This window comes from Choloepus didactylus, chromosome 13, assembly GCF_015220235.1.
Source record: "Choloepus didactylus isolate mChoDid1 chromosome 13, mChoDid1.pri, whole genome shotgun sequence".
NCBI lineage: Eukaryota > Metazoa > Chordata > Mammalia > Pilosa > Megalonychidae > Choloepus > Choloepus didactylus.
This window is the reverse complement of record NC_051319.1, coordinates 94,010,862-94,034,337: the sequence shown is the minus strand read 5'-3', so window position 1 is coordinate 94,034,337 and position 23,476 is coordinate 94,010,862. Positions and strand designations below refer to the sequence as shown.

The following is a 23,476-nucleotide window of genomic DNA, read 5'->3' as shown; positions in this document are numbered from 1 at the left end:
AGCTCACCCCTAGCCCTGAGAGCCCAGGGAATCTCAAACCACAGCCTGTTACCTGTCTGCAGGAGCCCAGAAGACCCATCTTAGCTGATGGTAAGTATCACAGAGCTGTGGAGGGAGAGTTCTACAAGTGACCGTGACTAGAACAAGGCTTTGAGAAGGCCCTGGTGTCTAGCTGGGTCCTGTTTCAAAGTCGAGGAAGAACTAGTATGTCTGCAGGTGGGATCAAGCTCAGAGGACAAGGACAGGAGCCCCGGCCAGCTCTTCCTCCCGCTTCCTGGGCCTCCCAGGTGCCCACTGGCCCTTGTAGAACCTCGCTGAAACTCCGGCCCCTCAGCAGCCAAGTGTGGGCACTGCAGGCCCCTCTAGCTTGTTTTGGAGAATAAAGGAGATGCTAGGAAGCCCTTTGCATCTGGAATCACCATATAAGTAGTTGGTTTTCAGGCTTTTTTCCCCCTCAAAATGTGGCAGAGTTTGGAGGGTGGTGCCAAAGGTGGGATAACAGTGTTAAACATGTCCTCATGTCTTGGCCATGACGTCTATGGCACAGCTAAGGTCCAGTGTTGTGGCAAAGCCTGGCTAACGTCCAGGGTTCAACATGAACACAAACATCCGTGTGAGGCGTGAACAGGCCTCAGATCTCAGATTTCATCTTTTCTATTCAACCTGGTCAGTCACACCTTTGGGACTGGAGGAGCGGGGTTGCCTCGTGGTGGGCCCCTAGTGCCCCTCAGCCCTTAGGGCACTGTTCCTCTCCTGACCCTCCACAGCAGAGTGCTCCCAGGCGTGGCCTGGCAGCTTCCTGGGGCCTCGTCAGCTGCCCAAATGTGGGCCCTGACTGCTAGCTGTGCTGGCCTCTGGAATGTCTGGCAGTGGGAAGGCACTGGGGGTCACCTCAGCCAGACCTGAGATGCCAGGCTCTTTCCCCTCCTTGTCTCCTTCGTTCCCCCATCCCCCATGTCTGCCATGTTCCCAGGAAGAAACAGGACACAAGTCAAGAGTCCAGCACTTTATTATCATCACAGAGCACACAGGAGAGACCACTTGGGTTTCACTAAAGGCTTGTTTTTTCCCTCTTTTCTGGAGCTAGCCACTTAGAGACGGGCCCATAAGCCAGACCAGGCCAAATGGGGGAAGGAGGGGGGGAGCATGTGTCAAGGGCAAGCTCTACAACACGGTGGCTAAAAGCATGAACACAGATTTGATTTGATCCTAGCACCACAGCTCATAAGCTGTGTGACCTTAAGGAAGTCTTTTAACCTCTCTGAACCTTGGCTTCCTCGTCTGTGAAATGGGGTAGTAACCAGTAGAACCTACCTCATTAGATTGTTGTGAGGATTAAATAAGACAATGCCTGTAAAGTGCTTAGCACAGTTCCTGGCAAATTGCAGCCAATGAGGGGAAGCTATTATCATATTCTTTTATTCTGAGCAAGTCAGATTTCTCCATGGCTAGGCCAGCACCACTGTGTGCAGGGGAGGAATGTCTCATAGATCATAAATATCTTTACTGTGGCCTGCTACCTGGAACACCAGTGGGAGCCACCTGGTCTCTAGACCCAAAAATGAAGTTTCTAAGGCTATGGCACCCACTGTCTCTACTAACTCCATGGAAAGCCATAGGAAAAGTTCTAATTTTGCATCTCGGTCACTGCAGGCCTTCTGGCATTGAGTCAGTTACCACTTCCTATGTCCAGTCAGAGAATGAATCTTTCTCTGGTTTTTATTTTGGCTGAGAAATTACCATAAGTCACTGACCTTGAAGTCAATCCTGACTGCCTTTTGCTACTGGGTGACCTTGGACTGGTCACTTGACCTCTCTGAGCCTCACCAACCCCACTGATCTTTGGGGGCTTTGAGGATAAGACCAGGCTATGGAAGTAAAAGTAAACTGTAAGGCATGGAGGTGTCACTGGTAAAGAGATGACAGAGAGGGCTTAGGCTGTCATGGCTCAAGAGTGACAGGGCAGAAGGAATCCCAGGGGGCGGGTGTGTGTATGTGTAAGAAGACGGGTGTATCTGAGGCCTTCCTCTAGCAGCAGGATTAACACGAGTGGGGTGGAGAACCCTGTTCCCTGGCTGGACAGAGCCAGGCGTCACTACAAGAGGGCATCCTGAGCTTTCTTCTTCTCTACTTAAAAAAAAATTGCCATTTTTTACGAGGCTACATTCCAAATTGAACCTGGCTTCCGGTTCACAGTTTGCCTAATGATAAACTTTTACCAGAAGTTCATGTGCGTGTCTTAGTGTATCAATACTGCCATATGGTGATGTGGACCCTCCCACAAGGAGGAAGTGGGGCGAGAGGGGGGCGGAATTGCGGGGCACGTTTCCCGGGCGGACTACAGGGGCGAGGTCCTCGCCTGCAGCCTCGCAGGGATGTTGTGAAATTGTGCGTGGAAAGAAGGGGAAGAAAAGCAACCCAAAGGTCAAGAAAACGTCCGTCGACTCCTCTTACCTCCAGTGCACGGCCTCCTACTTGACTCCGGCCCGCGCTGGAGTCGCGGCCCCGCGGCGGGCAGCTCCCGCTCTGAGGTGGGAGGGAGGCGGATCCAGCTGTTAAACCGCGACCTCAAGAACAGTATTTCCAGGAATCCCCATCTTAGCATCTAAGGGATTCCTGGGAAAACTGGACCGTGAGGACACGGTGGACGAGCGCGGCCGTCGGCACCGAGGCCCTGCTGCAGTTTTCTTCTGCGTCCGGCCCCCTCTGCAGCAGCCAGCAGGGGGCGCCGCGACCCCGTGGCACGTCGCACCGAGCAGGCGCCGTGGCTGGAACCCGGGGGCCCGGGAAGTACCTTCCCTTGGACCGTCTGGCGTCCCAGCCTCCCACCTCCCCACGACTGGGTCGTGTGTATTCCCGAGTCTCCAGCCAGAGAGATGAATCGATTCTAAACCCTTAAGTGGGCAGATCCGATTTCTGGTCTCTGGCAACTTCCTCACTGGTGACCTCCAGCAAGTCACTTAACCTCTCTGAGCCTTGGTTTTTCTCAGTTGTAAAGTGGGAAAATAATAGAACCTATTGGATAAAGTGCCATAGATAACATCTTTGGGGTGGGGGCTGGGAGGAGAGGTCATAGAATGAATGGAAAGTGTCTAAATCTGGCCAAAATGTAAGAACAGGATTACAGCCAGATTTATGATGTTTTCCTCCCGCTCCCCCACCCTCAGTTTCCATGCTGTTGGTGGGTAAGAACATGGATCTGAAGTCAGACAGAGCCAAGCACAACCGCAGCTCAGCACAATCAACCTGTGACCCTGGGCAAGTCAAGTCATGTAACTGCCTCAGTTTCCCACCTGCAAAATGAGTCAATATAACACTGCCCCTACCTCCACCCCCAGGCTTGCTGAGAGGTTAAATAAAATTGCGCTTAGCCCAGTGGAATGCTTCTGCTGTTCCTTGCTTGTCTGAAGCCTCTGGGAGAGGCCAGACATTTGTGAGATGCCTGGACTGGTTTAGGCAATAATCTGGGACCAAGGATAAGAGCTCAGAGAGTGAAGAACCTGACTTAATTGTCCAATTCTCAAATGGCAAATGGGTTTCACCTCTGAACAATCAATAGTGGCTATCCAGGATGCAGTGTTGAGAAGGATTCGGAAGCTGCATTGAATGCTTCAAAAATGGCATCTTGACTGATTAGAAGCACCTGCCATGGGCTCAGAAAGAGAAAATGAAGGCCAATGCTAGGCAATGGCCACCGTGAATGGTTTAGCACTTCATTTTACAGGTGGATGAACTGGGGTGCACAGAGGAGCCTGGACTTGCCCAGAATCACAAAGCAGAGAGTGATGTGGGTAGGAGTTGAGTCCAGGAACTTCCCCCTACCCTCAGCAGGCTGCTGACCATATGGAGACTGGAAACACTCTTTTCCTTCCTGGTCCCCCACCCTCTGGCCCAACACTTACCGATTCCCGGCTGCTGGCCTGCAGAACAACTTCTCCCTTCCCGAGCTACAGTGCTTCATCTCAGACTCCCAACTGACCAGAGATGCAGCACTGCACCTCAGGCTGGGAGACAGGGTGCCAGGCTGCTTGCTCCCGGAGGCCAGCGGGGACTCACCCTGGGGGGAAAAGGGGTGTTCAAGAAGACCTCGGCCCACTCTGCAGCATGTACCCTGGCATCTGCTGTAAATATTCCTGGTGGGTTTCCTATCCTTGGCCAGGAATTTGAACCCTCTGGGACCAAGCCTTGACCTACCATTTCTTTATTCTTTTCAAGACTTTTCTATTTTAACAGCTTTATTGAGATATAATTCTCCCATTTAAAGTGTACAATTCAGTGGGTTTTGGTACATTCACAAAAGTTGTGCAACCACCACAATGAATTTTAGAACATTTTCATCACCCCAAAAAGAAACCCTGTACCCTTTAGCCACCATTCTCCAGTCCCCCCATCACCCCCAGCCCTGTGCAACCAGCCATCTACCTTCTGTCTCCTTAGATAACGCCTGTTCTGGACATTTCATACAAATGCAGTCAGGCCATATGGAATCTCTCTGCTTAAAATCCCACAAGGGCTGCCCGTTACCCTCCAACTAAATTCTGGAACCGTCACCAAAGGCTGCGGGGCCCTGTCCTATCTGGCCCTGCCAGCTTCTCCCTCTTGGGCCACTGCCTCCTCCCCCCACTTGCTCCCTGTTCCACCTGTGAGCCCTGTGCCCACCCGCCTCGGGGGCTTCCCAGCGCCTGTGCTCTTTGCCTTTCTCCTGTTCTCGAGCTTTGTCTCAAACGGCACTTCTTCAAGGAAGCCCTCCGTGACTTCCTCACACATCAGGACACCCTGTTCCATGTTCTTGTGCATCCTGTACCCCTTTTCAGATCACCTACCACACTCGTCATACAGTTTTTGTTTCTGGCCACCTCCGCTCCTGGACTGCATGGTCACTCTGCGAAGGAAGGGACCCTGGCTGCCGCACCCACCACCCAAAGCAGGCCCAGGAAGAACTGGTCGAATGGCTACACCGAACTCCTCAGTCGCATTCTCCGCAGAATCAGAGCTATTTGCCGCTGGCTCTTACCGTACTAGATCCCTAACCCTCTGAGGACAGCACCTACATTCTACTGATTTGGGGGTCCTTGGCTGAAGCCTTTGTACATGCTGATGGGCCCCAGGGAAGCCCACTTGGTGGGTGACTGAGTGGCTGGGTAGACAATCCCTTTTCCTCTGTGGACCTGGCTTGCATGGGAACCTCGGGGTAAGGTGGCAGAGCCCCTCCCCCACTCCTCTTGTCCCCTGCCAGGATCTTGGGGGCACCCACAGAGGACCCTCCTGCTTTGCTTGGTGGTCCCTGTGGTAGTCTTGATGCTGGATGTCACATACTTCCAGGGATGCTGAAGGGAGCAGGTAGCCTTTCCTCGGGGGCGAGAGAGCAGGAAAATAAATTTAAAAAATAAAATAAAAGTGCCTCCTATGCCTCTGGCAGAAATCTGAAATTGGCCCCCAATCTAAATTATGGAAAGAGAGTCTTCCTCAGATCTGACATCAGTTCAGAGGGTTGGCTGAGGGGGCAGCCCCTTCCTGAGGTATTCCCAGACAAAGAACTGCCTTCCTCTTATTTGTAATTCTCTTGCAGGAACTCCTTGCAACCTGCATTTTGGTGGGGAAGTGATTCCAAAACCTTTTGGGGCTCCCAGAGAGCCCGCACCCTGTCTGCTCCACTCTCCAGCAGCTCCTGCCGGCCACTGTGAGAGAAAACTCTCAGCCTGGCCAAAATGGAGGTTCCACTGAGAAGCCAGGGAGGGTTGCCCTGAGAAACAAGGACTTGCTGCCAGGAACCAAGCTCATAAGGATAATCCCTTTCATTTGCTTGGCATGTGACTGTTTCAGAGCCCTTTCACCTAAACCGCCTCTGGCTTCGCAAAGCGTAGCATTTGGGGAGGCCGATCTTGAGAAGTACATGGCCTTAGTCACAGAACGACTCCAGTTATGCCCTGTGAGTTTTCTTTCCGTCCTTCTATTAACAGTGGGGAGAAAGTCTCAGTTTGGTCTCTGACACCTTTCTACTTCCTGTTTGCCTCTGGCCCAGAGCCTTGCAAGCAAGGTTAAAGGGTAATAACATTGTTTCCTTTTTACTGTGTTTATTTTTATCTTTAGTTCTAATTAGGGACAGTGATATAGATCTCCATTTACTGGAGTTATATAAAGTTCATGTTCAAACATTACAAAATGACTCACCTTAAATTTTTAAATACAACAATGGTACCCAGATGGAAAAATTTAAAAGGGGGCATCTGAATGATTGAAGTTTGGTAAACAGCTCCTATCACATTTACTCTTCAGAAGAGCTGGTGAGGCTGGCAGGGGGAGGGTTATTATCTCCAGGTGAAGGGCCAGAGAGGGTAGGAGACTGTCCTAGTCACACAGCCAGGCCTTGAACCTAGGGAGTCAGGGCGATTTCCACCGCACCCCACTGGGCTGAGAATACTGTAGCTAAGATAGCGTCTCTCCTGGGTTTCCAAACAGGAAGAGGGAGCCAGACCCACCCTTCTCCAGAAGAAACTGACCCAGGGACGACGGGCTGAGAGGCAGCCTTTGACCAGAAGAAGGAATCTGCTTCCCTGTCCTCTGTGGCCCCTGTTCGGTGCTGCCTGGTTCTGTTCCTTTGTGTCTAGAATAATCATAGTGATGATGACTATATTAAGAGTGGTTATTATTTATTGAATACTTGTACTATGCTAATCTCTGTGCATCCCTGATGTTCCATGGGAAGGGAATTCTCCAGGGGCCTGGAGGTAGAAGCTGAGCCGGGATCTATAGGTGACAACTGTCAACCCCTGGGCCCTCATTTTTTAACCTCTCTGCTGGGCCAGTCTGGGACAGGGTCTAATCATTTTACTTGTTCATTCAGGAACCAAGTGCCTCAGCATAGATGCTGAGGGGTGATGAAACTGAATCTGATGTGGTCCTTGCCCTATAGGAGCACAGGAGGCCAGGGTGGGGGAAGGAAAGTGCCCCTGGTTTAGTGACGAGGGGCAGACCCAAGTGGCACAAGAGTGAGTCTGGGAAAGGACTGCCAAGGACTCAGAGTACAAAGAGGTTCCCACCCCTAGGGGAAGCTGGGAAGGCTTCCTGGAGGAGGAGATAATGCAACTGGGCATGGAAGGAGGGGCAGAAGGATGGGAAGGGTGTTGCTTCTCCTGGCTCTCTCGTTCCAGGAATTCTTCCCTTGAGTCTCTCCCACCTGCTGGGCAGGCAGACGGCACTGGCCCTGACCCCTAGTCTCCTTCAAACGACAGCAGCTGCAGGAGAGCCTCACTGAGAAGGGGGATACTTACCCCTCGAGAGGCCCCGTCACATTCTGGGTGCCCAATCAGGAGACAGGGATGCTGCTCAGGAGTCCCGAACTCTATCACCAACTTGCTTGGTTACTTCTTGCCAGTCTCTCGTCCTCTCTGTGGTTCTGTTTCCCCTTCTGTAAAAGAAGGCAGGTGGACCAGGTGGTCGGACTCAGATCTTACCTGAAGGCTCTCGGTGCTGGCTCTCGGCAGCCTGGACACTGCGGTTTGGGAGGATTCCCCTTCCCGTCCCTCACTGTCTTTGGGAAATGTCATGGAGCTGGGGGAACCTCTGTCTTCTGTCGGGAAGCTCCGAGAAGGTGCGGGTGGAGGGGAGGCTGAGAAGGAGAAAATAAACAGTGGCTGTCTGGGCTTTCTCGCCAGGCTTGAGCCAGGAGGCCTCCTTGGGCCCCTTCCCTTATATGGCCAGGCTGCTCTGGGCTGGGAGCCCGCTGCTCCACTCCCCCACCCTCCACCCCACTCAGAAGGTGCTGCAGGGGTTGGAGGCAGGGCTGAAGGTGTGGGGTGGGACCTGGGGCGCTTCCCTGTGATCACCTGTACAGCCTGGTCAGTTGTCCAGCCTCTGGGCTGCTTGAAGTGGGGGTGGGGAGGATCTATTAGAATTGACCTGGGATAAGGGGTGGGAAGAGGGAATACCCCAAGAGGAGGGCATCCACCCCGGTCCCGACTTAACTCTCCATTCACAGTGTGACATTAGCCAAGCCCTTTCCCTCTCTGGGCCTCAGTTTCTCCCTCTGTCCAGTGAGGGTATGGGAAATAAGAAGTACTCCTGACAGTCAGTCCCATGAGGCAGGACCTTTGTATCCCCATTTTCCAGAAGGGAAAACGAGCTTGAAGAGGCTAGGTAATTTGACCAATACTATCCAGCTAGGAAGTGAGTACAGCAGGATTTGAACTCAGGGCCGCCTGACTCCAGGGCTGCCTGACTCCAGGGCCTGTGTTCTGAGGGCTGATGGCTAAGGTTATCCTTGGTGACCATACTCAACCACTCACGTGTGCTGTATGGAAAAGGGCTTTTTCCGCCTGCTCTTATAGGGAAAGGCCCCAGTGCCCCATGCCCCAGCCCCAAAGAGACTGCTCCCTAAGCAACAGGGAGCAGGGCCATCATCTCAGGCTCCCCAGCACCCCACATAGGGCCTGGCACTGACTCTGGGCTCAGGAAAGTGTTGTTGTGGGATCCCTGAATGAATGAGCCTCAGGGTCACACCCGTGCCTCGGGGACACTCCCATAACTCCCAGATGGGTGCTGAGGATTAAATGAAAACAATGGATGAGCAACCATTGAGATGTCACCTTCCAGCATCAAGCATATTCTGTTCACGTAAACAAGTTCCTTCTTCCCTCTCGAGTGCCTGCCTGTGTCTCACCCCCAAGCCAATGTTTCCCAAGCCAACGACTCCCCATCCAGCCCAGCTGTGGATCTGAGAGAGGAGGGCTGGGTCTGCTGGGACTTGGGCTCTGGCTGGAGACTAAGGCTGGGCCCCAGTCCCAGGCCAGCAGCAGCGACCGTGGGAGAGGCTGCAGGAAGGGGGTGGGGCGCTGGGAACAGCTCAGAAATGCGCCTCGCACAAGCACTAACATCCTGTGTGCTCTTGAGCTGCCCTGGAACCTCCCTCACCCCATCCATCATCACGGCATCCTCTCGGACCCCAGGCAGCTTCCTGGGGCCCAGGGGGAGGCGAGAGGAGGCCGAGGATGGACTGTCAGCGTGGTCGAGAGACAGCAGCTGGCAGCTCTGCTTAGTGTCGGGGCTGGACAGCCGGGCGGAGATGGCGCCTGCAGCCCTTCTAATCCAATTTGTTTAGACCCAGTGTCTGTGGCTCATTTGCGAGTGAGTGAGGGCCGGGTGTGCGTGCTGTGCTGGGGTGCACGTTTGCACACATGGGGGTGGGGGGGGGCACGCTGAGGTGAACAGGTGTGCCACGTTATGTAAGACAGGCCTGGCCTTGTCTCTGTCCCTGGAGCGTCAGCTCCCTGTTGGAGCCCTGCCTCCTTCTCCCTTCCCCTCCACTCACCTCCAAATCTCCCTCTGCTTTTTCCGTCCTCATGCATTCTGGTGCCAGAACCCCCCCCTCTGCAACTGACTCTCCTTGTGATGTCCTCTCTTGGCCTCAGTTTCTCCACCTGTCTTATGGAACCAGTACCCCTCCCTGCCTGCTCCACCATGTGCAGTAAGTGCCTTTGAAAATGGGAAAATGTGGGGAGAATGTGATGAATGGTCAAAACAACTGCTACCACCCAGGACTCACACCTGACCCTTCAACCCTTCCAGAGTCCCCTGAGCTGGTTCTGTTCTCTTCAGGCTCTGCAAGGTTAAGTGACTTGTCCATGTCACACAGCCCTGCTCTGTTTCTAGAGTCCAAATTCTTAACACCCTGCTTACTCCCTTCCTGGGAAGACTACCATTATTCCCATGGTTCCTTCTAAGTAATTTTTCACTGAATCATATGGGCTTTGGATTGCAGTTTTGTAGGGAGGACAGGGACAGGTGGATTCTTGGACCCTGATGAGTTTTCCCTTCTTTGGCTCTAGTCACTTCTTTTACCTACAACCCACAGAATGACCCGAAACCAGAATGACCTGGTTTCGGGTCATTCTGAGGGTGGGGGAGATTTATCCGAAGGGCCCAGGTTACTATGGGGAGCTGTCTGGGAGGGTGGGCTGGGGGTGCCAGATAGGTGGAGGTGGAAGCACTCACAGTTCTGTTTCCAGGGCCACCTGCTTCCTGCCTTTTTCCAGCCCCCAGGAGATGTCCTCTGTGGGCTTCTTGCTCTCTGATGTCAGGGTTGGAGGGGTAGCTCTCAGCAGCCCGTGCCCTTGCCTGAAGGGAACAAGATGTCATGTGTTAGAAGGTTGCGGAAGCCCCATGCAGTCAGAACCCTGGCCTTCGTGGGTCCTGACTGGGCTGCCAGGCTCTGAAGGGTTGAGGGTGGGCCTGGGCCACTGCTGGATACTTGGGAGCCTTAGGTTGAACCCACCAAGACCTTCCAGACCTCAGAGAGCCTCATCCCAGCTCTGCTTGCCTGGTTCTTTGAGCATCTCAAGCTCCAAGAGGAGGGGCACTCTCCCTACCTGGTTCACCCAGGCCTCACCAGAGGCAGCTCTCGGCTGGAAGGAGATTCTCTGACCAGTGGTCCTACTTCTAGCCTTATGCAAAGGAAAGGAGGTAGATAGTGGCCAAGACCTAAGGGTCAGCTCCATGGCCACCTGTGACCACTTCTGGCTTTCATCCTGCAAAACGCTCCCACCCACAACTCAAGGAACACTTGCAACCACCCCCAGGGGTAGGAAAATTCTTCTCCTCTTACTGAGGTTCAAGAGGCTCAGCAATTTGCCCAGCCAGGGTCATGGGCTGCTGACAAATCTCAGAGGCAATACTCGAACCCCAGGCTCCTCATGCTCAGTGCAGCTGTCAACTGAGCTTGGGCAGTGGCCGGCTGGATGATCATAAAGCAAAGCTCCCATCATCACGGTCATTGCAAAAACCCCCATGCCCTCTCCTGGCCTTGCTCATTTCCAAGAAACACGAGGGGCTGGGGGTGGAGCCACATCTGCAAGCCAGATGGCACTGCAGTGGGAGTGGGCCGAGGTCTGGGGCTCCATGAGGGCACACGAGCCCACATGCACACTGGGTTCTTGCTGGAGGGACTTCCTTGTTCACAGTTCCCCTTCCTCAGCCCCCTTTCCTTGGGCCCCTAGAGCTGCAGAGCTTCTACTGTGTATTTGGAAAGAATAGAGAAGACCCAGTGTCTGGAGTGAAACTGCATTTGACTCTGCCCTCTAGCACTTACCAGCTGTGCCCTCTAGAGCCTCCCACTTTGCCTCTCTGAACCTCACCCCACCGCCTTGTCTGTGAAACTCCAAAAGTAGATGTCAGGTGTGAGCAGAACCTGGCACTCAGGAAGCCCACACTGAATGACAGCAATTTTCATTGTTATCACAGCGATGGGCCCCAGGGAGGAACCGCAGGAGCCAGAAGAGTTAGGGCAAAGGTCTGGAGAAGCATCCAGAGAAGGCGGTGGGAGGTGGTGTGCGGGGGCCCCTCTCCATGGCCCCGGGGCTGCGAGGCTGCGCTGAGCCTTGGTTCCCAGGGCGCCCTCCCCCCGGATGCTCCAGCAGAGTTCACCAGCCTCACACGCTCCCCACTTCCTCCCCAGGGAAGGTCGCTGCTGGGGACTTTGGAGCAAGCCCTGGGAACCAGGCTTGAGGCCGAAACAACAGAGATGCAGGGAACAGGGAGGAGAGGGAAGGGAAAGGGCCCCCGAGGCTGCCTGGCCCCGAATCCCAAGCCCACCTCTGAATCTCTGAGGCTCTGGGGGAACTGAGGTTCCTGAGAGATTGGAGACCAAAATCGCTGCAACTCCACCATCACCCCCGACCTTCCAGTTCAAGTGAGCACAGAGAAAAGAGTGACAATGACACTAGCTGCCACCTTCCAGGCTTCCTGGGGCATGTGTGATCATAGCAATGGTTAATACATTGCTGCTTTCTCGGGCCCCCCACTTGCCAAGTGCTTCATTTGACATAGATTTTCTCATCTGATCTTCACAATCATTTATGAATTAGGCACCATTCTACAGATGAAGAAACTGAGGCTCTAGAGGTTACGGCGCTTGCTCAAGGTCACACAGCTAGTAAGTGACAGGGTTGCGACTGACTCTGGCTCCCCTCTTGGACTGGACTATCCATGGCACCATTTTTTACAGTGACCACCCAAGTCAGTATCCTGTGGTCAGGTGTGTGTAGTCTGTGTGGAGCAGGGGCATGGACAGAGTAAGCATTTTCGGCTGTAAGTGGAGGCCGGCTGGGCCCTGGCAGGGGCTGCAAGCTGCTGAGGTCGAGGACTTGTTCCCTGGGAGCAAGGAGGCTTTTGATTCGGGTTGTTCTGCCTTTTGCCCACACCACTTCTGCCTTGCCTATTGAGCTTGTTTAAAAACAGACAAACATAATAAAGGACTTGATTCTCCTACCTATCCTGCAAAGAACTGGAACCTCCAGGATTCTGAGGGCTTTGCTGGGTTGGGAGGATAATACAAATTCTAGTGCATTGGATGGGATAAGCAGTAGGCTGGGCATCAGGGCTTCTATCGACATGCTGTGTGATCCTGGACAAGTGCCTTCCCCTCTCTGGGCCTCAAGGCCCACATTTGCATGATGTGGTGGGGAGGGGCCTAGACTTTAGGGTCCTCTCGGTTCAGATAAAGGGAATGGTTGGACCCCTTCTGCCCCACTCTTTTGAGTGTAAAGGAAGGGAAATGGTCTGGATAGATTCCAGGGAGTGAGAGAGGAGATGAGATACTATGGATGGAGCTCCCCTAGCTGTCTCCATATTCCCCTGTTCCCCATCCCACCCCTCACTGCTCAGCCCAAAGATGGTCCCAGAGACCTGGGTCTGGTGGGATTTTCTGTGCCAGGACTTAAAAGTGTTAGAGCATTGGTGCTGGAGGCACCTTAGCCTTGCGCCCGTCGTTCGGCTGAGGAAACTGAGGCACGAGGGAGAAGCAATGAGCTCCGAGTGACGGGGTCAGTTGGAGGCCCAGCAGGACTGCAGCAAATGCCCTGACCCCTGCTGCTCACCCGGGGACCATCACCGTGGAGAGCTTAACAAAGGCGCCCCGGAGGAAGGCGGGAGACAGGAGGGCCTTCAAGTTTCTTTGGCTTTGAAGATGGAATAATCATGACTTCCTTCTCCAAATATCTTTTGGCCTTTCCTAGAACCAGATGGCGGATGTTTGGAATTTATGTTGTAAATAGTGTTTAAGAAGAGGGGGTGCAGATGTGCTACTTTCTCCAGCCACTAAAAATGGGATCTGAGGGAGGAGGAGAGGGTGGGAAGCTGATTACGAAAAGCTTTGGGAGAAGGGGGACGAAAGGGGAAAGGAAGAGGGAAAACAAATCAGAGCTGGGAGGATAAGGAGAGGAAATGGGGCGATTAATGGTGTGAGAGTGAGAGCAAGGCAGAGGGAGGAAGAGAAAGGGAAGGGAGAGCGAGCGATGGACAAAGAGGGAGGAGGAGAGAGAGTGGGTGAAGGAGATGGGGAGGGGGCACCAAGGGTAAGGCTCAGATGAGCTCCATCTTGAGTTCAGGAGTAAACCCTCGAGTTTTCTAAAAATAGCTCAGCCTCTCTAGCGGGGGCTGGCAGCAGGGACCGAGAGATGCAGGCTTGCCCTTTTATGGTAAGAAAAAATCCAGATCGTTAGAGGGGAGAGTTGGGCTGGAGCCCGTAGTTCTGCACGGAGCCCAGCTCCAGGGTCTGGGTGGGACAGGGCTGCCTGGGGGCTGTGGGTTGCTGGGTAGCTCCACCCTCTGTGAATAAAGGGTCGAGGTGGGTGTCAGCAGGGGTTGCCCTGGAAAGCCCCAGGGTCCTGGTAGATCCCTGATGTTGGTCGGAAGTGCTCCTAGAGACATCTGGTCTACTCCATCTCCCTGTTTTACAGATGAGGAAGCTGAGTCCCAGAGAGGGTAAGAAACCATAGGTTCCCTGTCTGGGGGTTGGCATGTCGGGGTTAATCCCCAGGTCCACACCAGGATGGCTTATGTGCCCCTTATTCTGGAGGGCAGTGTGGACAGTGGAAAGGCACTGGTCTGGGAATCAGGAGACTCAAGGCCCACCCCCAGATTTGCCCATGACTTGCTGTGTGACCTTAGCAATCTGATGAACCTGTCTGGCCTCAGATTCCCTCACTGGGGTGATCTTAAGGACCTTCCCAGCTCTTTGCCTCTCTGGGAATTCCAAGGTGGGAAGGTCAAGCTTGGGTTCAGAGGATGTTGCTCTCAGCCAGAGGGGAACCAGAACCTGCTGTTTCCTTCCCATGCCTGGGCCACTATCCTGGCCCAAGCCGAGGAGACAAAAGCTAAGTGGACCGAGTCGGAGAGAGGAGGCACCACAGGAGATTCAGAGAATTGGACACAGGTCATGGATGGAATTGCCGACTGTCCAAGCTGGCTGGGCCCATCCCCTCACTGAGGTCAGAGAGGACCCCATGCTTAAGGTCATGCTCAAGGTCATATGGAAAGCTGGGGCAGAGTCAGGAGTAGAAGCAAGGACTTGTGCTCCCCACCTTGGTTTCTTTCCTCTGCAGGAGGCCTCCCATCAGCAGCAGCCAACGGCTTTGCAGGCCTCTTCTGTCTGTGAAAGGGCCCTTCCTGGGCAGAGGAGTCAGAAGTCAAGATGGGCCGTCATCTTCTGACTACCTCTCAGAGTGAAGACCCTGGGCACCTCTCTCTTCTCTCTCCCCCTGTCTTTGGCTAGAAGGCAGAGAAGAGGCAACGCAGGATGCACGGGGCTGGGTGGCCACACTCTGGCAGAGTGATTTTTGGCAAGTCTCTCCCATCATTGGGCCTCAGTTTTTGCATTTATAAGATGAGGAGATAGACTTTGCTGCTCTTTAAGTTCCTTTTCAGCTCTTAAAAGGCTATGATGTTCTGCATTTATGGATTAATACCAGGAATATTTGTTAAGCATCAGCCATGGTCACCAGGGTGCTTAAGATGTATGTAAAGTAGCCTTATAGTCAGTGCTAGGTGGGAACCTTTCCCAAAGGTTCCTGGAAGCCCTGATCCTGAGGCCCTTTTGTTTTGATTCCAGGAAGTTCTGGGCTGACTTTGACCCCCGCTTGAACTTGGGTTGAGGTATCTCTGGTTTTGAGTGTCTAGGAATGACCCCCAGCCTGGTCGATGCCCTTGCCCACCAGGCCTGGCTCCCCTCTTGGCCTCTCCTCTCCATCTTCTCCCACGTCTCTCCACCTCCCCAGGCCCTGTGTGGGCCACCTTCTCATCTGCCCCCCAAACCCAGTCTCTCCGCACTCTGTCTTCCTGTGGCTAGTCTGCTGAGGATACTCACTTTCTTTTTCCAGCCTTCTGTGGCCCCCACACCCCCAGCCCACCATTGGGGGAAGGAGGGAACAGGAAAGAAAAGAAAAGGGGGAAAAATGAAACATCTGGATTCTCAATTGGAAGCTTCCCTGTGACCCTCCTGGAATTTCTACAGACTTTCTGGAGCATGTGAATAGACTCCCGGGGACCCCAGCCTGCCCCGCCCCGCCCCCCCCCCCATTCCTGTTGAGCGAAGGCCATCGGCTGGATGTTCCCTGGAGACCTCAGTCTCACCACCGGGCTCCATGTCTCTCTGGTCAGGCATGGCATCCCTGGGAAGGGCAGACGGCAGCAGTAGGGTGAAAGGAAGTGGACGGGAGGGGAGAGGTCCCAAGAGGCCCCTGTCTGAAGTAGGACAGAATTGATGTCCAGCTTGGCTGGGAATCTGGCTTCCAAGCAGCAGGGGGGCTCAGCCCTGTAAGAGTGTCCCAAAGCAGTTTGAGCTGGAATGTGAAATCCCAGGCTGGTGGTGGAAAAGGCCAGGAGGCCCAAACTCCCCTGATGTCTGACTCATCTCTGCAGTGTCCCTGATAGGCTCACATACCTCTGGTGATGGGGAGCTCACTACTTCCCAAGTCCTTCTTTGAACCATCTATTGGAGACTCCTTCCTAATACCCCATTGACTTCTGCTCTGTCTTCTGGGGCTGCAAAGAACAGGGCCTTGTTCCCCAGGAAGCTCTTAGGAGGTTAGAAGATGGTGACTGCAGCGCTCAGGATTCCTGCCCCTCTGATCCCACCCTGAGGTCTCTGTTCCTTGTTGCCTGGAGTCTCAGAGTTGCCTGATGTCCAGATTCCTGGGTCTTTCCCCTGCACTAGGGCTTGTGGCCTGATAATGTATTCTTGTTTGTTTGTTTCCTTACTATATGCTATTTTTTTTTTTTTCTGGGAGGTTAAAATTTTATTGTGGTAACATATAGTTGATGCAAAATTTCCCACATTAACCACTTTCAAGCATACAATTCAGTGGTCCGATGGTTTTTTGGGGAATGGGACAAACAGGCTAAAGAAAGGGACTCCCTTTCTGGGAAAGACAGATATCAAGGAGACGTTTTCCCAACACCTGGGGCTTGGGCCTCTAGGTGTCAAAGTCATTCCACAGTCCAGGCATTCCCCATGTTGCCAGCCTCAAACCTCACTGAGCTTTGGTTCCTGCTATATGTGCTTTTTGCCGTTCTCCTGAAAGTGTCTTTCCAGCCCTGCCTCTATCCCTTTGTACACAGAGCTCCCCTCCCAGAGTGCCTTTCTTCTCTGTCTTCCAAGTGTGCCCCTGCTCATCTAGTCACCCCCTCCTACAGGTTCTCCATCTTCTAGGAGCGTGGGCATCCACTGTCACACACGGGACCATCTGAGCTGTCTGTCCCGCTTCGGCCCCAAATCATGGGCCATCTCAGCCTGAAGGGCCCCAAGAGGCGGTATCACCCACCCAGGCCCACACAGGGTGTTGTTTGCAGAGCTGGGGCCAGGGTCTTAGCCTGTTTTCACCTCCACCCTCCTCCACCCCTGGTGTTCAGGTTTTCTCAGCAGAAGGCCTCAGACTGGATGGTACTGTTAGACCACGCACCTGGGGGCAGGCAGGTTCCGGCAGCCCTGCTGGGTGTGGTGTTATGGCCATGTGGATACCGTGCAGGCCAGCAGCTGCCCCAGCGTGCTTCCCCTCCACCCTGTCTCCCTGAGGGAGGAGAAGGAAGTGTGGGGCCGAAGCTAGTAGTGACTGAGCAGTGTCCCTATCAAGCTTGTAGGTGTTTCCCAGTTTGGAGCTTTAGTATTCAGTGGCTTTTCCATCTCCCTTGGAGCATGACTTGTGTCAGAAGAGGGGACTTTAAGGAGTGGGCCTAGACTGGTGGCTGGCATGGGATCCGGGGGAAGAGGTGGGGTGGGTTGCTTCCTCTAGCCTTAGCTGAGCAGACTGCCCCTTCCTCGAGTCTTGGGTGGGCTGGGCAGGTTAAGGGGCAGCCCAGGACTGAAGGGCCTAAGGTCCCTGAGGGGATAGGGAGGGGGCCTCTGCCCCTACCCTACCAATGCCTAATCTAGAAGTAGGCGCAGGCTTCCAATGACCTCCATTCCCAAATAGAGCCAGAACCAGTTCATGCTAACATGCTCAGTGGGGCTGAGAACATGGGTTCTGGAGTCGGCCAGACCTGGGTTCGAGTTCCAGCTTGGCCACTTACATGCTGTGTGACTTTGGGCAAACTATCAGACATCTCTGAGCCTCTGGGTTCCCAGAGGGATTATGGTACTTACCTCAGAGAGTGCGTGTCAAAGGCCCTGGCACTTGGGAAGACCCAATAGGTGGCCACTGTTACTGTTGAAGGAATAATGGCAGATTTTTCCCACTAAGTCCAAAGGAGAGTTAGAGCTCAGTGAAGCATCTCTTTCTGTCCTAAAGAAGCTAACTTTAATAATCACATTGTAGCAGTTATTTTTACTGTGAACTTCCTGTGTGCCAGTCCCTGTTTTAAGGGCGCCAAGAGTTGTAACTCATTTAATTCAGACAGCGACTCTATAACCCAATGAGACAGGTACTCTTATACCTTTTTCACAACTGAGCTCAGAGTCACAGAGCCTGTAGGTAACGTGCCCTGTGTCAAACAGTTGCCATGAGGTGGATCTGGAATTCAAACTCAGGTATCTGGCCTCCTTTTGACACCTTTAACCACCAGCCGACTGCACCTTAACCCTACCCTAGCAGCACTCTGACCTCCACCTGGTCCCCTCATCACCTGGGCCCTGGGATGCCTCCCCACATTGGGAAGCCCCTTGGCTATGGAGCCAGCCTCAGTTTCCACATCTGAACATAAAGGGGCCTCAATGACATGGTCTCCGTGGGCCACGAGAGTGGGTGATTTTGCTTCGCGTGGAAGTACCATTTGAATCAGAGAAACGTTTCAGATTCTGAAGCGCTGTCACTAACACTCTCTTTTGCAAGCAGGGAGGGGGCTGGCCTCTGTCTGGCTCTGGCAATGAGTGGCGAGTCCCTCTGGGGCCTGTCTAGACAGGCGGTCAGGAGGCGGCAGCCAGCAGGGTTCTTACCCCCGAATTCCTGCAGATACCCCACGGGCGACCTTGGACTGGAATGTGTCCCGCGCCACTTCTGGGCCGGGGAGGGCATGTGGGCAGTGCCCATCCCCACCCCGGGGACTTCCTTGTGTTCTAGATTTAGGGCGCTCTGTAGCTTGGCAAGCATGGGGCACATTTGGAGACACTCGTATGATCAGGGGCAAGGCATCCAACAGCACAACCGCGTGCATGTTTATTTCTGTTTTCCACCTTTACTTCCTTTATTAGGCACATTTGATGCACACACAATAGAATGTGTAACATATAAGCTTCAAGAAGCCTGATAATGTAAAGTGATTCTTGCTAATAGACAGGGGAGTGCTTATATCCTGCTGGTGGGGATGTAATTTAGTTCACCAACCACTTTGGAAAATAATTCAGAGCTCTCCTGTGAAAGGGACAGGCATGTGCCCTGAGACCCAGCAATCCCACTCTACCCATAAACCCCAGAGAAGCTCTGGCTCCCATGCACCAGGAGACACGTACAACATGTTCATAACAACAACAATCAGAAACAGCCATCATCATGCTTCTTTGCATGCCTCTGCAGCCCTGAGCCCTAGTGACCGTTTAGTTGAAAAACTGCAGAAGGGGGCAGGACCCAGCCCCAGACCAGCCCATTCCTGCGTGAGGACCTCAGAGACCATCGCATCCAGCCTCCTCTAGGCTCACGTGGGGAATCAAGACACAGCCACGTGGGGTCAGTGGAACACTGGGGCCCGGGACCTCCTATTCCTCAGGGCTACACGTGGCAGCTCTTCTCGGGAACTGACCAGATTGGGAAACCGTTGACTTTACCCAAACAGCTGTTGTGTAGCTCCAAGGATAAGCTCTTTCCCCTTCTGAAGCAGCCATGAGCTGAGAGAGCGGTGGTCTTGCAATGAGAGGACATGGGTTCAGGTTCTGATCAGTCACCTGCTTAGCCTCAGTCTCCTCTAGAAAGCGGGATTACTCATTGCTGGGGTGCAGGATTCACACCCCCCTCTGCCAGTTTCTAGTTGCATGACCGTGGGTCACTCCTCACCTGCAGTGGTTTCCTTCTCTATAAATTGGAGGTGATGAAAGTGAAGCTGATTCCTGCCTCATGGGCTTTCTGGGAAGAATAAATGATAATGCAAGAGATTCATCCCAGTGCTTAACTCCCGGGTAGCCTTCCATACATATTCCGCCCCTTTTCCCAAGGTACACTGGAGGCTACAGAGAGGGTTCCGGGGTGACAGGATAGGAAGCGGGAGATTCCCAGGAGGGGAGAGCAGCCAGGACAGCCGGGACACAATGCCCAGGCTTAACAATTCACTAACTGTGTGGACAAGCTACTTAATCTCTCCGTGCCTCAGTTTCTTCATCTGCTCAATGGGGATAATAATTGTACCTGCTTCACAGGGTTGTTGTGAGGGTTAAAGAAATTAGTTCTTGTAAAGTCCTTAGCAAAGGGCTTGGAACATTGTAAGCAGTCTATAAAGGACAGTGATATCATGCTCCTGAGTTGCACCATCTTATGGAGCCCAGGTTGGGGAGGGAGGGCTGGGTTTTGCTCCAGCACTGCTGTTATGCTGTTGCGTGACCTATAGCAGTGCTGTCCCTCTGTGGCTTCAGGAGCCCTGGCCGTGTTTGTGAGGGTCTCAGGCTGCTCTGTGCCTGGGCTGCACTCAGCGATTCCCTTTCAGTGGGTGAGTCTGCAATGGCTCAAACGTCATACTTGGGAAACCCATTGCACAATGCCCTACAATGCAGGAAAGGAGCTCTCACCTGGCCCTTTATGTATCTGAAGCTAACCTTCTCCTGTGTCCCTTAACCCCTATTTGAAACCTGTGACCTCTGCTCTCATCCTCCTGCCTTTGCCCAGACCTTGTCCTTCTCTCTTCAGCATCTCTGGCCACTCCCTGCACAGGTCTGTTTCCCACTTCTCTCCAAATATAGCTAAGGTCATCTTGCTCCCACAGGGATGGGGGTTCCAGCCACGAGGAAAGCCCAGCCTTGTTTATCCTGCTTTTACTTGCAGGTGTCCTGCACTCCTCATGCCAACCAGGTGAGGTCGGAACCAAGACTGCACCCATTTTACAGAGGAGGAAGCTGAGGCCTGGGAAGTGAGCAAGCCAGAATTGGACCCAGGCAAATGGATTCCAGGGTCTCCTTTTTAACCATACAGCCTCAGGCCTGGAGTGTCCAGAAGGGGGAGGTGCTGTAGGACTGTGCTCCATTCTGGGCCCCGGACCTGTCTGGAGCGTGTTCAGAGGAGGCTGACCCCAAGCCTCCACCTCCTATGACACCCATCAGAAGCCTTCCTCCGAAGACCCTAGCCCCCAGAGGCCAGCCTCCCACCCACCAGCTGTCCAGAACAGAACCCTGGCGGGGGCCAGGCACCCAAAGGCCTTAGCACTGGGGGCTGACAGTTACCCCCAGATAGGCTGCAGTCAGGGACCCTCCAGCCCGTCTCCCTCAAACTCCATAAGCTCCCATGGGCTTCAGGTATCTCCTCCACCTCTAAGCCTGATGAACGGCAGGCTCCCGGGGGGCCTCCGAAGGAACCTCCCAGCACTGAACCTTCAGGCTCAAATGGGGCTCAGGAGCCAGGGTGCATGGAGAGCATTTCATGCAACTGCCTCATTTTACAGAGGGGCAAACTAGAGCCCCCAGAGGGAGGGTGCCTGCTCAGCTAGTGTCCTGCCCACTGCAGCTCGTGCAGCAGACACTGCAGCCTTCCCAGCTTTCTGCCTGCCTGCGGGAGTCCTCCCAACTCTGCTCCGCAGCCTGAGCTCACCCTGCTTCTCCCCCAGCTTTGTTCTTTGAAACCATTATTTACAAAGCAGTTTTCCTTGCCTGGGGCCCCATGCTCTTGGAGCTGTGAAATCAAGACCTTTTAGAACGAGGTAGAAGCACTGTCTGTAGAGAACCAGGAAATGGGTCCAGACTTGGGCATGACTGTGAAGCCTGGGCTGGTGTGACATTAACTCTGTCCAGTCCCTCTGCTCCCCCCTCCCCAATTTAACACAGTAACAAGGAGTCCTGGAAGCCAAGAGGACCATAGAATCAGAGCAGGTCAAGGATGGATGGAAACTTGGCCATCGCCGGGTCCAACCCCTGTGCAAATGGGAGACCGAGACCCAGAGAGGTGAAAGGCACAGAGCCGGTTGGCAAGAGAGCAAGGACCAGAACCCAGGATGCAGCACCCCTGGAGAGGATGCCACAGAGCTCCCCTTTCGCAGAGTCCAAGTCTGTTGCAGGCTCTTACCTCTCCTGGAGTCTGGTCCAGGTGTGGCTCCTTGTGGTCGGAGATGGGGGCCAGCCCGTTTGGGGGATGGCTGGGGGTGTTGCTGTTTCTCAACTAACTTGACCCGGCCTCTGGCACCCCTCACTGCCACGGGGGCCTTTTTAAACGGCTGGCACTGGGCCCCCTCCCCTCAGCCCCTTGCCCACGGCTAACCGGACACAGAGGCCTCTCTGCCTTTTACCTTATATGAGCTGAAGAGGCGAGTCCCGTGTTGGGGCAAGGCGGGAGCAGAGGCCTCCCAGGGCCCCCCATTGGCCGGGGTGCCTGCCACGTGACCGCCTCGCCTTGACCTGCCCCTGGTGCCGAATGTTGCTTTTACCCCCTAAGGAAGGAGTGGTTGACAATTTTCATATTTCTTCTAAATTTGGAGATTTCAGACAATGCTGGGAGGTTTGGCTCCAGCCACCACAGGCCCATGTGGAAGTCATTAAGCCTGAGCAGGGGGGAGGGGGAGAAAGGGAGGCAGGGAGTGGGGGAGGAGGTCGGGGAAGGGGGTGGGGAGCGGAGTTCTGAGGGTTGCCAGTTGTCAGCCTGGGAACTTGAGCAAACTCTTGGGAGAAAGCTGTATGTGAGAATTTCCTTCCTCCCTTCCCGTCCCCTGTGTCCCAGGATGGGAGTGGGAGTCCGAAGGCTTTCCGGGAACCCCCAAGGGGGAAGACACCAGTCCAGGCACCCAGGGTCCAGGATGTGATGGAAATGATTAAGGGTGGGGACTATAGGGAAGTATGTCTCTCCAGGAAGAAGGGACCCTGGGAAGCCAACTCCATCTTTGTGCAAAGAAGGCCTGGAGCATCAGGGGGGAAAAGCCAGCCCCGGTCACACGACGGGGCAGGGATTCAAATATGGGGTCCCTGGACAGCCTGCTGGGGGCTCTCATTTCCCTGTAGTCTTAGTATAAGAAATGCCCATCTCTTGCTATTCTAGCTGTCTCATGACGCTTTGCCCACATTGGCCTATAAAGTCCTTAGTGTTTTTCATGCCTCAGGGCCTTTGCACTTACAGTGCTCTCTGCCAAAAGCACACACCACCCAGAACTCCCCATGGCTGCTCCTGCTCCTGCTCCTGCTCCTGCTCCTGGTCTCAGCTCAAATGTCCCCTCTTAGAAGCCCATCCCCTGGCTACCACGTTGTTCTCTTCCCCTGTTTGTTTCCTTCACAAGACTCTGTGCTTCTTTTACATATTTACAGGTTTCGTTGCTTGTTGTTTAGCTCTGCCACGAAAGTGTGGCTCCCCTGGGCAGGGACTGTGTCCTCAGGACATCCAGGGTGCCGGTGAGAATAGAAAAGCTGTGTGCTGAGGCCTCCTGACCAAGGCAGCAGGCCCTAGTGCAGCAGAGGCTGCCCTGAGGCTGTGGGCAGCTTCTCCCAGGGGCCAGCTGTGCCCGGGGCCCACCGAGAGCTACCACCCCCTCCGCCCTTCCCTGCTCAGCTTCCCTTTTGCAGCCCGGCTGGCTGGACACCAACTGTCTCCATTCACAGCCTCATCCACTCATCCACGGCCTCCCACCACAGCCCCAGTAGTTGGGGTGGGGGGTGGGGATAAGCACACCTGGCCTCAGGCCTCCCTGTGTGGGGTGGCTTGGGCACCCAGGTGTGTGCTGTGGGGGGAGGCTGAATCAGACACCGCCCCTGACCTTAAAGGGCTCCCAGTCTAACGGGAGAGGAAAAGAATCCCGTTTTCACCCCCTGCCTCGTTCCTTCTGAGGAGAGGAGAACTGAATGCCTGTTTTACCTTTGCCACTGAGCTAGCTGTGAGGTCTGGGCAAAGTTATTTAACTGCTGTTCTGAGCCTCATTCCTCCTCGGTAAAAGAGGGGATAATAATGCCTGAAGGTTGTATGGGGTGTCACATGGAGTCCTGGGAGACGTTTCTAGCAGGGGCTCTGAAGTCAGACTGGGCTCAGGCTCCGCCTCTGCTGTTCTCCCCTGCTGGGGTCTCGGTGAAGTGGCTTTACCTCTGTGGGCTTTATGTCCCTCCTGT

The 23,476-nt window shown here is 54.0% G+C and overlaps 1 long non-coding RNA gene across 3 annotated transcripts; it reads right to left on the bottom strand.

The window, feature by feature from the left end:
* Window positions 1-4,073: 4,073 nt before the first annotated feature.
* Window positions 4,074-21,641, bottom strand: LOC119508214. Of its 3 annotated transcripts, none has more exons than XR_005211426.1 (4): window positions 21,459-21,641; window positions 9,991-10,113; window positions 7,272-7,408; window positions 4,076-6,604 (listed from the first exon to the last, which is right to left on the bottom strand). It is a non-coding gene; the product is annotated as an uncharacterized LOC119508214 (long non-coding RNA). The 3 variants fall into 3 exon arrangements; XR_005211427.1 differs by having other exon boundaries at window positions 4,083-5,350; XR_005211425.1 differs by having other exon boundaries at window positions 4,074-7,408.
* Between the last annotated feature and the right edge of the window lie 1,835 nt (window positions 21,642-23,476).